The sequence below is a fragment of the Cavia porcellus genome, unplaced genomic scaffold (genome assembly GCF_034190915.1).
Source record: "Cavia porcellus strain 051 isolate PalLab524CR breed Dunkin Hartley unplaced genomic scaffold, mCavPor4.1 scaffold_26, whole genome shotgun sequence".
In the NCBI taxonomy this organism is placed as follows: Eukaryota; Metazoa; Chordata; class Mammalia; order Rodentia; family Caviidae; genus Cavia; species Cavia porcellus.
The window spans coordinates 12,580,094-12,596,306 of NW_026947509.1; the positions used below are offsets into that span (position 1 = coordinate 12,580,094).

General features: G+C 45.5%; 1 long non-coding RNA gene across 1 annotated transcript in view; it reads left to right on the top strand.

The window, feature by feature from the left end:
* Positions 1–277: 277 nt before the first annotated feature.
* The window catches only part of LOC101787253 (uncharacterized), a 32,294-nt gene continuing 16,358 nt past the window's right edge, over positions 278–16,213 (top strand). Inside the window, exon 1 of the long non-coding RNA XR_216373.4 lies at positions 278–2,924. This is a non-coding gene — a long non-coding RNA (uncharacterized LOC101787253). The remainder of the gene's footprint in view (positions 2,925–16,213) is intronic.

Here is a 16,213-nt window from a genome sequence, read left to right on the forward strand (position 1 = left end):
CTTGGTTTGGACTCCAGAATATAAGGTATCGATGTCCATTGTCTGCTCCAGTCTTCTTGCCCTCACGGTCCAGGCTAAAACAAGTTCCTTCCATACACTGGTAGGGCCTTCGAGGACAAATCTGTCTATGCCAGTGTTTGTGCAGGGATGTACTAGTCCCACCACTTCATTCATAAACACTGCCGGGAGGGAAGGGGACATGTGTACCGAGCGATAAGCATAAAGCTACAGACTGAAAATAGGAAGCCCACAAGGCCCTGTGAATGAATACTGGCCGTCAAGTCATAATTGTGTTTATCGTGCATACCATATTATAATTATCAGGTTATTATAATAAATGCTCACACTGCACTTTCTGGGTTTTAGGACCTTAGCACTTTTACATAAATGGTAAAAGCTACTTGTTGCCTGAAAGGGCTGTACAGGCTGAAATATAAATAGATTAAAGTAAGTTTCAAATAAATTCCTGGAGGGCAGATCGGTAAGGAGTTATTAAAGTGGAGTTAGGCGTAATTGGGGCACATTCCTAACCCATGACAGTGATGTCGTGAGGGTGAGTCCCATAATCCAGCCTGAGCCATCTTCTTGGCTCCATTTGGGCAGGGGCTGACCCTGAGCCCCAGCCCAGAAGCAGTCAGAGGACTGGGCTCCATGAGGGGTCCTCCTGCCAGCCTCACTCACCTGCCACCTGTCTCGGGAAGGGGGGTCCCCCAAAGTAACAGTCTGCTTTGTGTCAGCTCTGAGTCATGGGCACAGCTGGGAGCAGACCCAGATTCCTGCTCTTTTGCTTGCTGCAACTATCTGCCGGTCACAATCCTTCCACATTAGTGGCTGTCACATTTATGGCTTTAGTGACATTTAATGGAGCTTCAGAGATGGAGAAGTACTGGGGAGATAAACAATCAAAGGCTGCAATGACACACCAGAGCTTTATCACCGAAGGGTTAGAAATGGCCATGCATCTCTGTGTCACTCCAGCGGGGACTGACTCCTTTGTTGGAGGAGGACAAGCCTTCACCTGTCTGGAAACCACAAAGGGGAGAGGAGAGAAGACAACAGCAGCCAGCAGCACTTGGAAATCATGTTCTCTGTGGCTTCAGCCCCATCTTTGCTTCATGCCGTCCCCCTTGTGTACAATGGCGCTTGCCTGTAACCCTCAAGAGGCTGAGGCAGCAGGACTGCATTTGAGGTCACCCTGGTCAACACAGTAAGACTCTGTCTCAAAATCAAAATAAAAAGGGCAGCAGTGGAACACATGCCTAGCGTGTGCCAGGCCCTGGACTTAATCCCCAGTACGGCAGAATTTAGGAACTGCCAGTTAGAAATACAGCAGAGTTGTCCCGGTTGGCTGGAGGTAGCATTGTGTCTAGGCATCCTGTCTACGTGCCTGCCCCCGACACAGGGAAGAAGGACCACCCTTGCAGAGGGGTATATGCAAGGTGGGAGCTACCACTCCCAAACCTGGCAGCCCCAGAAGGCTCAGTCCATCCACACGGGGTGCAGGAGCACAGGACAGAAAGGACACAGGTGGTGCGGTGGTGGCTTGAGCCTGAGGAGCGGGCAGGAGCTGGTTCCAAACGTCCCCAAAGGTAAGCTGGACGAGCAAGATGCTCCTGCTACCCCGGACATGGTGATATTCAGCTGAAGATCAGTAACTAACGTCGGTCAGAGCCTGCAACCATCTGCCCACCTCGCTTGGTTTCCAGGACAATCTCCACCATTCTGTTCAAAACTTTGAGAAGTTGTTGTTGACTCCACTTCTTTCTCGGCACGCTGTTCCCATGGGGATTTTCTGTTGTCATACTGTTGAACGTGGATCGTGGAGGAGAAAGAAGGTGTTTCTTCTGCACTTGGACAGCTGCGGCCACTGGCAGGAAGGAAACCTGGAGTCCAGGGTGGAGTTGGCAGGGCCGAGGAGGACGAGCTGGCCTTCACATCCCAATAGTGGGATTCTGGAGTCCGGTTGACCTGCGCGCGCCCTGCAGCTCGCCGTGCATTAGCAGCTATGCCAAGACAAAAGGACTTTTTCCTTTTGTGCACTGAGATTGAGGCTGTGCTATCAACCCTGACGGAGTCTTGTTCTCATGGAGGCTTCTGCATGCATCGATAGCACAGGAGGGGCGTTTGGAGATGTTCACGATTGGTTGCAGATCTCATGACTACGGCAATGGTGATAAATGCACCTCGCTGGCCCAGAAGCGATGGATGTCGTAAACATCGAAACCACACAATTTTTCCACCTGCGCAGATACAAGCACGTGCTGAGAGGCTGACGCTAAGAAGCAAGGGATCACAGCCTGGCAAACTCTTCCCAGTGGGTCGGGATCACTGGGCAGCCGGTGTAGTGGTTAATCCCGGAGGGCTTCCAAGAGGCGGCTCAGGAACTTCAGGGAGCCTTCGAAGTAGGCTGTGGCTGTGTTATCCTCACCACCCCAACAGCCAACACTGTCCCGTACACAGGCTGTAAGGCCGGGGTCTGAACGCAGAGGGTGAGAGCGGCCCTCTCTCCCCTGACCTTCTCCTCCTCAATCCCAGGCCTGGTCCCTTTAAGGCATCGAAACTCCATGAACATTCTACGCTCAACTTCCCCGCGGCGCGCTGACGTCACCCTTCGGTGAAACACTGACGTCAGCGCGCTCTCCGCGAAGGGGCGGGGCCGGTGACTCACCGCCGCCGCGCCCTGGCCCCGCCCCCGGCCGCGCGTGCCCGGGAGCGCGTGCCACGCTCGCGGCTGTGTTTCGCTCCACCAGAGCCGTGCGAGGGGAAGGCGGTTGGGGGGCGCGAGGGTCCTAGGCCTTCGCTGCCCGGCCGCCGGTTCTGGAAAGTTCTTCAATGAACGGGCGCGTCCCTCGTGACCTTGGGCGGAGAGGTCGCCGCGGGCCCCTCTGGGGTCAGGCCGAGCGCGGCGACCTGAAGGTCACCAGGTACCGGGCCGCGCGGATGCCCCCAGCCCGAGCCGAGCCCCGCGCGACTGGCGACCGTGCAGGAGCCAGGGGAGGCTTCATCTTGCAGAGCTGAGTGCCTGGCACTTGGCGACCTCGGCCTCCGGACTGCGCCTCTGGCGACGCCGAGGCACCGCGGAGTGGACCGCGAGGTGACCGCGTGTCGCTGGGACCCACATCCTCGGTTTGGGGCGCTGTCCCCGCAGGTGGCCCGTAAAAACCGTGTCTAGAGAGCTTCCGACCTCTCAGATGGTGTTGGAAAACGCGAGATGATACAATGAGAAACCCGGCAGTGAACCAGGAGCCCGGCAACGTTGCCTAGCAACCCGTGGTTAACATTTCCTGTTTCAAGTTTGTAAAAGCTGTGACCATAACAACTTGCAGGTTCCTTTTCCGGAAGGGGAATATGGTGGCAGTGCTTTGTGGGGCGTAGGTAGCCTTGGTGATGATGACAAAAATGAATGACAGAAGTCCCTAAGCAAAATTTCCATTTGCGTTCTAAAAATAGCTCCTTTGGCCTTTGGAAATGAGACATTTTTCAGGGGCACGTGAAACCCAGGGCCTCTAGAACTTTGTTTTTCAGTCAGTATTTAAAAATCTGGGAACTACAATCTCACGCTGGTATTTGCAACAAATACACGCGGTAGTGTGCATCCCGGTTTATGTGATTCGCGGACCGATAGCTGTCTCTCCATCCTAATTTTGTAAGAATGCAAGCCCGTTTTCTTCAACATAGTGCCTAAATTAAGCAGGTGCGAACAAAGAGGAATTATGCTCTCACACTGACCTGATTTCCCTTTGTGTGGGATATTTTGTGTGTATGAAACATAAAAGAACTGTAATGTAAAATTTTTTGTGTTCAGAAATTTAAGTTTTGAGCAGAAACTTAAGTTTTTGCTTTAAAAATCCTTAACCTTGGAATGAGCCAGCTGGATCCTTCAAGCGGACAGCAGCTCTGCCGAGCCTTCCTTGCCCCCAAGTGGGCCTGTTTTCTTGGAACACAGTTCTGTTTGTTATTCAGTCATAGGTCACAGTGTTGGGATTGTTTGCTTGTTGTGTTTGTGTTCTTTATATCTCTGACATCTAGAATGGGCCTACCGGATAATGACTACTCCCCCCCCCCCCAGTTTTGTTTTATTGAGTAAATGTGATTCTGGAACCAGATTATAAGTTTTGGAAAGAAAGGGGTTTTTTACTAGTTAAGAAAGATTGTGCTGCAGACTTGATTTACAGAAGACACCCCCACATTCCCCAGTACCCCCCCCACCATCAACAAACCATCAATAAGAAAGAACAAAGGAAAATAAAACCAACAAGTACACTCTAAATTATTTTGTGTAGGGACAAAATACTATTGTTGTAGGGACAATAAAATGTAACTCTCAATCTGTTGGATGTCTGATATGCTGAGTTTGTGTTTCCCATAATCGAAGAATGAATTTTAAGGAATAACAGGTGAAGAAGAAAATTTTATTAAGACAGCAGGGGCACAGAAAATGGGTTATTACAGACCCCACTTTATAACAAGTTTTATAGAGCAAAATCATGAAATGGGAGCAAAATCACAAGGTGGTTGGAACAGTACAAGGTAGGTACAATGCAGGACAAAACTACGGTCAACCAGTAAGATTACAAGTTTAGTCATGAAGGCAATACTGATCCAGTCAGGAAGCAGTTCACATAGCAAGTGTACCTGGAAAGAACCAGGGCCTTTGAGGAAGAGATGCATCAGGAAGTTTTGGCCACCCACTGGGTGACTCATTAATTGACTGTTTCTCTCTTGGGGAGGCATATAGGCCTGGTCATTTTGTCTCTATCTTGAGACCTGCCCTCCAGCTCATGCACCTCCCATCACAGTTGTAATGTGTTTTTATCTTCCTATTGACTCCCTTGAGGGCCTAACCCTGTCTGATTGCCTATGATGTTTCTTCCCTGGCTTAGCTGACTGAAGAGGTGCCCCTGACTGCTGTGAGTGGGCAGTGGGTGATGACTGTTTTAGTTGCTTTTGGCCAAACAGGGTCATAGTTGTAATCAGCAGTCAGATGTTCTACAGAGGGTCTATCTAATATGTCAGGCTTTCTTGTCTTGGGTAGGCGTATAGCTTTACATCTGGAGGAGACAAAGCCAAAGACACAGGTAAGTATGCATGGGCCAAAGAATAAGATCAACAAGACTGTTTTGAATACAACCAACAAATGATTCCGCCAGGAAAAGCCAGTGATAGCCTCCTACAGAGAGAGTAAGGAGAAAGTGCAGGGAATTTTAGAATGTGACATGGAGTTAACCTGTTGTTTAATATCGTGAACTGTCATTGAGATGATAGAATGATCATTAACATTAACTTTTATAATTGCACAAGTTCTCGTGCTACTGTTAGAATGTCTAATATCATCTGATTTTCGAGGACATCTTGTCTCATTAATATTTTTTCATTTAGAAGAGAAATCACTTGAAGTGTCAGTGCAGGCCCATTGAATATAATTATCCAAGTCCTCAATATTGTGTAACATCTTCTAATCTCAGGGAAGGGACAAAGAAGCCAAATGATCTGCCAGCAAAACATACTTTTAGACCCCCATTGTCAGAGACAGGGTAAGTTTACATGTTGATACTTTTGATATTCCTGCCTTGTCCTTAGTGTGTATCTTTCTATCTCAGGGGTATCCAGGGCCACAAGTTGGTTCCACAGGACCAGTGATTGTTATCTGGGGCTCTTCGTCTGATTTTAGGATGATTAAACCAGTCTGCTGTAAGCCAGTCTTTGACCTGTATAATTATGGTGTGTATATACTGCTTTTGGAGGGAATTCATTTCAAATCAGGTCGATGAGAATAAGAGTGATATTTTGTTTTTAACATGAGACCTTTTTACTAAGTTGTCTCAGAGTTGGAGTTAACCACATATAATCATCTCATACCTGAAAATCACCATCTTTATATCTATGATTGATAACAGTTAGGACCCTTACTGTCACTTCATAGGAGTTTTACGAGGCTGTGGTGACATTTTTAGAAAAAACATTGATTATGCCCAGGATCATTAAGGGCATATTTTATAGGCTACTCAGTCAACCTCTGAACTCTTTGGTGTCTCATCACTGTAGTGCTGTGGCTTAATCGTCTCTTTGAAGTGGGGACACCTCTCAAGGAAGTCCAAAGCACTTGACCAGGGGAGTGGGCCCCACATCCAGCGCAAATGTTTGTGTAACGACTCCACATTTCTGTGCAACATTTCTTGTACCCTCTTTTAAGTGGTAATTAGTAAGAGGCCTAAGAGTAATATCTCAGACTATTTGCCTGAGGTTTTTCTTTTTAAAAAAGAGTTGTAATTGTCCTGTGGCTTCACAGGGATATTTGGATGCTTGTTTACGTTTGGCATCGGTCTCTGGTTCCCAGGGTTTGAGCCGGTGTTGTGTATCCAGGAGTCCACCTGCCACCTTGCCAGATGATGGAGTCGTCAGGTGTGGCCCCGCATTGGTCCTGGGGAAGGGGGGTGATGAGGGAGGAGACTTTACCAGTACTGGGTCTCCGGGTGACATATGCGATATCCCTTCTCTTTAGGCTCTGTTAGCTGTGGAAGAGTGGGTGGGAATGTGAGGTGACTTTTAGTGAGAGCCTCTCTTTCTCTAGTGAACAGAAAATCATTAGTGAGAAAAGGGCATCTATAAAACACTTTAAAGGGACTGGAGCCTAGAATTTGAGGTGTGTTTTTACTTGGCTGAAGAGCTAATGATAGTCGGTGAGGCCACTGTAGATGGGTTTTAAGCCATTTGGTGAAGAGGTCTCTAGGCTGTCACTTATTTTCCTTTTCCAATGATTGTGGCCTTTGTGCACAGGGAAGGTGACAGAGGATGCCCAGGACCTGAGAGACACCCTGCATAGGTGTTGTTATAAAGAAGGCCCATTATCACCAGCAGCTCTTAGGAAACCCAGTTCTGGGAATGATTCTTAAGACCAAAACTTTTATCACTTCTTGTGTTTCGTTTGTTCTACAAGGAAATGCTCGATCAGCTTGTGAAAACATCTGCCTAGACTGGTATTGGGGCCTCTTACTCTTTGGCATATGAATACAGTTGAGTGGCCAGTCTCTTCCCTGATGGCAGGTCCTTCACTGAAAATGGGATGAGAAAGGCAGGGTATACAGCAGTGACCCTACATCAGACACTTCAGAGTTCCTCCCCTGCCTCTGAGACTGGTTCCTAGCCAGCAAAACTCAAAGCTCTGACCAATCAAGAGGATTGGGGTTTTTTTTTTTTTTAATGGTAGCGCTCACATGGTGTTGTGCTGTCTGAGAAAATCTCTTTTTTATGAATAACTTTGAGGCCATCTGGTGGGTCTTGCCTCTCTCCAAGTGAAAGATCTGATGTAAAGATTTAATAATTCCCCATTTACTGGCACCAGCAAGGAACAAGATACCATCATCTGATTATAACCATCCTAATAGAAGGAACCAACACCCTGGAAGAGACCTCATTTGATTTTTGACTGGGAATATTTGGATAGAGTATGTCAAGGAACCCCTCCCCGATCAGAAGGGCCTGAACGCTGGAGGACTGAGGAGATTTTTTTTTTTTTTTTTTTTTTTTGTAGCTGCATCAGCCAGTTGATTATCTTGAGATACCTTGTCAGCTTTTTTGTTTTTGTGTGTCCTCTGTAGGGAATTATCGCTACTTTGGAGGGTACATAGCTGGATGATGAAACTTTTATCTATCTCATTGTGGTACTTTATGGGAGATCCATTGGCTGTCAGGTCATTCCTTTTATGTGGCTGTGTAAGCAGGTAACACTAGGAAAGCATACTTTGAATCAGTATAAATATTGACTTTTTGTTTTTTACTGAATTATAAAGCCCTGCTCAGAGCTGTGAGTTTTGTTGGCTAGAAATTAGTTTCAGAAAAGGGCATTTTCAGTGAAGGACGGCCATCAGGGAAGAGGATCAGGGCAGGGCCAGTAGAGGTGGGTCTAACAAGTCTTCTGGCTGTGTAGGTGTGGAGAATTATCTGTGTGTGTTCGTGTCTTTTGGCCTCACTTTCCCTTTTCCTGGTGGAAAGCTGGTAAGTTTAAGGAGGAACATGCCTATTGTTTGAATGGCTGGTCCCCTTGGAAGAACAGCCTGGTATTCAAGAAGCTGGTTGTCTGATGGCCACGGGCTCCCTTTGGAAGAAAAGTCGGGCAGCACTGTGAGGTGTGTATGCAGGGAGGGCTGTGTCTGAAGGCAGCCTGGATGCCACTGGGCCAGGAGAGCTACGGCAGGCAGCCACGGCTCTCAGGCATGCTGGCCACTGCTTTGCTGCGGTGGCCAACTCCTGGCTCAGATTCCCTGTGGGATGGTGAGCAGGTCCTCAGTCCTGCCTTCCCTGGATCCTGCAGATCCTGCAGATCCGAAGTGCTCCCAAAGCCCTGTCCTGTCTTTCATCAGCATATAAATTGAAATGGTGTCCTGTCTATAGGCTCAGTTTAAGCCTCTGGAATGCAGTTTAGGAAAATGTGGTTCCCAGGTGAAAATGTGGGTCTCCAATAAGAACCGTGGGAGCAATGAAACCCAAAATGTGTAATAGTCATTGTACAAAAGAGAGGAAAAGAAAGTGCTCTAAACTATATAACTGCATGTATATTTAAGTGTATAAGATAGAAAATGATATCACAGAGTCTTATTGGATCATTGAACAGAACTGTTTGCAGTATCATTGTTGGAATGTCCACTCTACAAGCTTTAATTTTGTGACTTGAACAATTATTTCTAAGATGGCAATATGTAATCCATTAACTAATGATTTCCTACTGTTCATTTTTTTCTTCTGTAAATCTGTATAAGTTGTACCCTTTCACTGTTTTTTTTTCTTTTCTCCTTAAAAAAAAAAAAAGAAAAGAAAATGTGGGTCTCTGTCTTCTGATTTTCTTTTTTTTTTATTAGCTGATAGAGGAGTCTTGGATCTTACCTTGTCTTATTATTTAAAGGTGACAAAAGCCTGGAATTCTTAGGAATCTCTTTAGCTGTTTTAGGCTATCGGAGGGAAAGTGCTTCCCCCAGATACGATAAGTATTTTACGTCAAGGCTGCAAAGTTGTACCTGAGATCTAGGGACCTTATAACCTCTGTCTGCTAGAAGACTCAGCAGAGCTCCATGCCTGGGCTAGCGAGCTCTGAGAGGTCACATAGTATGTCACCTACAAGTTATAGAATCTTGATTTGGAAAATTCAAAATATTCCAAGCCATGGGAAAGCACCCACCCAAAAAGATGAGGCCTGTCTGAGTCCTTCAGGAAGCACGGTTCAGATCAGCTAAGAGGTCTGGCCATGAGGATTTTTAAAGGCAAAAAGAAAGTGGTGCCTGTGTGTAAAATATAGGATATTGCTAGATTCAAGAGTGGAGCTTTGAGCGGGCATGGTGGTGCACTCTGTAATCCCAGCACTTGGGAGGCAGAGGCAGGAATATTGCTGCAAGTTCGAGGCCAGCCTGGGCTATAAAGTGAGTTCAAGACCAGTCTGAACTGCATAACAAGACCCCGTCTCAAAAAGACCAAAAAAAATGTGGAGCCCTGCAGCGCCCCAGTCCCTAACTGTAACCCACATAAGGGCTGATATTAGTCAGAGCCTTGTCACATAGGAGCTGGCAATTCTTCAAGCTTAAAAAAAAAAAGTACCTTTCTGCGGGGGGTGGTTAAGACTGGTTGCTAAATGGGGTGTTTACAGTTAAAACAGTAACATTTCTGTGCAATGACTCATGGCCTAACCTGAAATTTAAGGACATAAAACAAAGAGATCCCACTTGTTCTCTCTCTCTTTCTTTTTGTTTAGAGAGAAAAAGCAAAACAGAAAAAAAGGGTAGAAGTAATACAGAAATAAAAATACAGTAAAAATGACAAGTCAAAAAATTGTTACAACTAGTTATTCAAGTTATAATATCAAAGCATAAAAAGTAGACAATCAATGACAGTGGAAACTATTCTGTTTGATGAACTAACAAAACTTAGCATGGTTATCTATCTTGCACACTTATACATAGTTATATCCTTTAGAGCACTTTCCCTTTCATTATGACAATATTTATTATACATTTTGTATCTTATTCTCTTAAAAGTTCCGTGGTTAGAGATTTTTGCTAGTCAGACTTAACAAGCTGGAACTGATGCTATGCTCTGTTTTGTTTTGTTTTTGAGACAGGGTCTCTCATTAAGTAGTTCAGGCTGGCCTGGAACTCACAAGGTAGCCCAGGCTGGCTTTGAACTCATAGCAGTGCGCCTTCCTCAGCCTCCCCAGCCCTAGGACCATGGGCATCACCATGCCCAGCTACCATGTTCAATTTTATATAAGACAAATGACAGCAATATAAATTGCTATCAAAAATTTAACTTTAAAAGTAAATATATAGTTACAGTGGTTAATATACAATAACCTAGTGCCTCTGCAAAACCCTGAATCAGCTCATATTTTTCAAGTGATGATGTCACGCACCTAGTGTTGTGTGTAAGATTTAAATGAGGCTTTGGAAAGCACTGGAGCTGAATTTTCCCATTAAAGAATTACACAATGAAACAACACAGCTTTCACAGAAATAGGAAAAAAGATGAAAAGGAAAGAAGCAACAAGGAACAATTTGCTGTGACAAATGCTTCCTGCTCACTTTGATACCGCCCTCATCATGTATCTTTAAGCCTGTTTCACCTAGGAATCTTCAGTCTCTGTAAATGAGCCTGCTAAAATAATAGGATTCATTTATTGAGCACTATGTGTCAGGCTCTCAACTTAATTCTTTGTGTAGCTGTTTTAGTCTTCTTACCATCCTTTGATGATGGACTATTTCCATTTTACAGGCTCTGGGAGATGAAGGGAACTGAAGTCACACTGTTAATTAACAAATGGCTGTGTTTTGAACCTGGGGCAGATGCACAGAATTTGTTACAAGGAATTGATTCACACAATTAGGGAGGATGGCAAGCTCCCCAATTTGCAGGCTGAGTTGGCAAGCTACAGACCCTGGAGATCTGATGATGGGGTTCCAGTCTGAGCCCGAAGGCAGGAAAAACTGACACACAGTTAGAAAGCAGTCAGGCAGGTACTTCTTACCCTGGGGACGGCCAGCCTTTCTGTTGTATTTAGGCCTTCAAACTGATTGAATCAAGCACACCTGTATCCTAGAGGCATCTTGCTTTACTCACCACTTTAAGTATTAATTTCATTCCAGCATACCCTAACAAATACCTGGGCACCCTGTCGTCTGGTCAAGTTTAACACATACAATTACTTATCACCCAAATCTGATTTCCAAAGATCTTACTCTTGAAATGATGTCATAATACCCCCCCCCCCGCCTCCCAAACATGCACACTTTAGGGTTTAGGAAGTAGTTCTAACACAGGGGGTCTCATTCTTTATCTGTGATGTCTGGAATGTCTACCAGAGCTCAGCCAACACAGACTTGAAAAACAGTTCAGTACTGCAGGTGTTAAAATATCAGTAACCAGCTCAGAATTCCCAACAGCACCCACAATGTAGCCGTTTCCTTCCTGGGAAAAACTTCCTAATTACACCCCAGGTTTTTTGATTCCTCATTCCAGTTTTCTTTCTCGACCCCTCTGAAGGATTCCAGGGTTCCCTTTTCACTCAGCTGACTCCTGAGGCCCTTCCTTCTTGCTTAGTCTTTTAAAAATTTTATTGGTACATATTTGCGATACATAATAATTACATTTGTCTCTGGGAGTTGGCACACACAAGACACTACTGAATTATCTCCTCCTATATTCCTGTGTTAATAGCATTTGTTTTTTAAGTCCACCTGTTTTGATATTTCTTTTGCCATTTTTAAAGCTGAACTATAATTATGTTTGAGGAAGAAAACGAATCTATCAAGGAATGAAACTAGCTGGTAATGCTTGGTGATTAGCTATGAAACAGAGCCTTGGGCATGTCACGTGAGCAGTGGTATAGTAATATTCTTAGGTTTAAATCATTGCCTTAGAGTGTTATTTTCTGTGAGATTTTTTAAATATAGTATTGCCTCAGCACACCATAGTTGTAATAAATATCTTGCAATCCAAATGCTTATCTTTAAAAAGTGCCTCTTAACACCTTCCCTATGTCAAATGTAAAAGTATCAATATGTTGGATTGCTCGATATGAATTTGATTATTACCTTTATAAGTAGCTATTACTTGACTTCTATCACTCAAGAAAATAAAGTTTGCTTTGCACCTAAATTGGGCTGCCAAGTTCACGGGTTGGGCTGCCAAGTTCACGGGTCCTTTTTTTTTTTTTCTTTGTCTTTTTGAGACAGGGTCTCACTATGCAGTTCAGGCTGGCCTTGGGCTCACTTTGTAGCCCCGGCTGGTCTCGAACTCGTAACGATTCTGCTTCAGCCTCCCGAGTGCTGGGATTACAGGCGTGAGCCACATGCCCAGCTCACAGGTCCATTTTTAGTCTTCACCTTTTCAGGCCTCCTGTTTGATTACTCCCTCCTTTTTGAAATAAGTTGCCTCCCTAGACCTCCTATACACACATCAACCCAGCTTCTCTTTATTGGGTCTCCTATTCTCGGCCTTAAAATGTGATCAGTACTGACTCTTGGGCTCTGACTTCTGTCTTTCTTCTGTAGATTTTTTAAGAGCTCATCATGTGTCACCACTGTACTAACCATCTCCAAAGTTAAATCTCCAGTCTTTCCTCCAGGACTCTCCCTCTTCCTACTGGCCTATTTACTCAGCATCTCAAATTTAACCTGCCTAAAACAGAGCTGTTGATGCCCCGTTGCCTACTACCTCACGTCCACTCAGCCCTCATGCTTAGCACCAGCGGTCACCCTAAACCCCTGTGCGTCCCATTCCTGTCTTCCCAGCCCCAGGCCTTGTCCGCTGGATCTCCAAAGCGCCTCCAGAAGCTGACCTTTGCTTTTCCCAGCCCGTAACACCATCATCCCTAGTCTGGATTTCTGTAAATACCTGCTTCTGGTTTTGCCATGACTGCCGGTTGTTCGTATAACATCGAGAGAGATTTTAATCTGTGTATGTTATGTCAGTTCTTGTTCACAACTTAAGCCAACTGATGGCTCCCTGTCATGTTTAAAACAGATTCTAACTCCTTGTCCTGCCCCGCGTGGCCTTTTTCTCTGACCTCATCTTGTGACTCTTTTCACTGCTTACTGGGCTCCAGTGACTCTCTCTGCTGTGTCCACCCCACACCGACTCCGTAACTCAGGGTCTCTGCACTTAGTTGTGGGTCAGATCTAAAATGTTCCCAAAGCTTTCACGTTTCCAGAGGTGGACTTTCAGAGGGTGACTGGGTCCTGGAGGTGCAGACTTGTTATCCTCGGGTGAATCATAATTCAGGGGCTTTATGGGGAGGGGCTGGGCACCCGGGTGCTGTGGCCTGGTGGAAGAAAGAGGGTCAGGGGGCTGACTTTGGTGGATCCATTTTGTCTCGGCTCCGTTCCCTGATCTTTGCTTCCCGGCTGCCACGCAGTGGGCAGCTTTCCGTGCCCTGTCCCCCTGCGAAACCTTCTGCCTGGCCTGCAGGGGGATGGTGGGACCTCTCAATTCATGCAATACTCTCAGCTCAGATGCGGTCTCAGGATTACTCTGGGTATGACCTTTATGTTTCTTTTATTTGAGAAGCTACTTGTAAAGAAAAGAGTTTTTTTTTTCCCTTCCAACTTCTGCAGGATCTCTGCCGGCTGGGTTGAGGCCGCTTTGGGTATCCTGGTGGATGCCAGTGGTGCGAGCAGGCATAGGTGGAAGAGATGGCAAGACCTCAGCGTGAGGTGGGAAGCAGAGGGACACTGGCTGGGGCCGGGCTCTGGCTCCGGGGACAGCCCTCTGTGCAGAACAGAGCAGATCACAGGAGAAACGCTGGGATGCCTCCCCAGGACACTTCCCCGGGGACCAGGGACCTCCACTAGGTGCCCCCTCTTCTGGTTCCATCCACTCCTGTGTTGCCACACTGGGACAAAGCTCCCAACATGTGGCTCTGGGAGACAAACCACACCCCAAACCACGTGTGCATGCGCCATGTCACACCATGAGTTTCCCAGTGCTACATCCTTCTACCGAGATGTCACCTTTACCACCTGCATCACCACCTGATGTCACATATTCATTTGCTTTGGGGTTTTGTCAGTTTTTTTCCCTGGGATTTAAGAACCATGGGCATTTATATCACCTTTGCATAGAAGGATGCATGGTTCATACATTTTTTTTTTTTTTTTTTTTTTTTTGTCTTTTTCCTTTTTATCGGTACCAGGGATCGAACTCACGACTGCCTGCTTCCAAGGCAGGTGCTTATGCCGCTGAGCTAAATCCCCAGCCCCGGTTCATACATTTTTAAATTAATGAATCAGTGTTTAAGAGAGAACAGGTCCAAAGCGATGCTGGGATGAGAGTCTGAAAAACATTTAACATTTTCCCAAAATGAATTTTAGGTGATTTGAAGTCACAGCTGGCCTCTGTTTGAAGTTGGACAATGAAGCCTTGTTGTATAGGAGAGGAGGTTGCAGGTGGAGGACACCAGAGGCCTTACAGGATTAGGATGCCATCATAGGGCACCAAGTCACATGATGTTCTTCCTCTGTCACCCTGGCTGTGCCTTCTCAGTGCCACAGACAAGGAGGTCGAGATGGTCTTGTGACGGTCTTGTCCTGTCTGTGGGGGTGACGTCCCATGTGATGGTGGCTTTATCCTGACCCCTTGCACGGGGGCTTCTGCAGAGCTCCTCCTCTGCCCTGCTCCCAGCCTGCTGAGGCTGTGATGCTCTATTGGTGGTAGCTGTCTTTTTCCACCTAGGATCAGGCTCCCTTAGGAAGCTCACCTTAGAGCTGGGGATTTAGTTCAGTGGCATAAAGTGCCTGCTTTGCAAGCGCATGATCGTGAGTTCGATTCCTGGTACTGATTAAAAAAAAAAAAAGAACCTCACCTCACACATCTTCTTATTGCTGGCTTCTGATAGTGCTGTCACCCCTGGCTTCTGGGCTGGGACAAAGAATGAAGGATTCTTGCTCTAACTGCTCCCTGGCCCTGGCTGTTCTGTATCCCCAATTAAATTTCCTTAACCCAAACCTCACCTTGGAGGACTGGCACTGAATCCAATCATTTTAATCGTACTGGGGGAGTCAGTGAGTTTGAGCAAAGCTGAACACACTCATTTCCTGTCCATGTCTACTGTTCACGAAAAAGTTTGATTAGGACCAACCACAATGATAACAAACACTTTGATGTCTTGTTTGCTTATTTGTTGTTTGGTTCTGACACTGATAAATGCACTAGATTAGAACGCTAAGTAAAAATACATCAAACATAAAAGAGGACTGTTTCAGGTCTGTGCTGTGGCCACTGAAGTGGGAAGGGCTAAAGACAGGAATACACAAAAAAGGAGACAAAAGTGACAGGCAAAGGAAAAGGGAGGAAAAAACCTCCCCAAGGCTGAGGCAAGTGAATGATGCTTAATATACCAGGCTAAAATGCTAATTTTATTTTTTTTGTCTTTTTCCTTTTTATCGGTACCAGGGATCGAACTCACGACTGCCTGCTTATGCCGCTGAGCTAAATCCCCAACCCCTGAAATGCTCATTCTTTAGTTCCACATTACCCTTAGAATCCTCAGAAGTTACCTTGAGGACCTCACAGCTGTCCAAGTGGAGGACAGAATTGTCTTTCAGAAGGCAGACACGGGTGCCAGAAGCTGGCCCACGGGCCTGGGGATAATTACACTCCTTAGTTATCTGTAGGCTAGATACAGGTTTCATATATTGTGTTTCTCTAGGGAAGGAAAAGAAGAATGGTACCAGAGACAAGAAAAGAAACAGAGATGGTAAAATTGAGAGAGAAATATTTATCAAATAATGAATGAAAGGTGCTGAGTGAACAAATAAAGTGGGAGAACAAAGCACTAAAAAAGAATCCCATTGTCCCATAGACTGCAAGAAAAAGGCATAAGCAAGTTATATAAACCACACAGGGAAAATGAGTATCTAAATGTTTAGAGAAAAATAAAGTAAAAATATAAAAGTTTTCTTTTATACAGTGGCAGTTAAATGTATAAAACAGTAATAAAGCTCAGAAAGCAGTGGTTTGGAGTATTTAGCTATTTCACAAGCACTATGGAGCAGCTAAGTTGTTTACAAATGAATATAGTGAACACAGGAAAAGGTATTTCTTCCCCACATATTCCCAAACTATCAAGTGTAACATAAAGACAATTTCAAACACGCAAAGTGTTAGAAAAAAGTTCTCGTTTGCCCTTTCTCAGAAAGATACTGGAACAGGACACTTTGTCAAAATGAGGAAA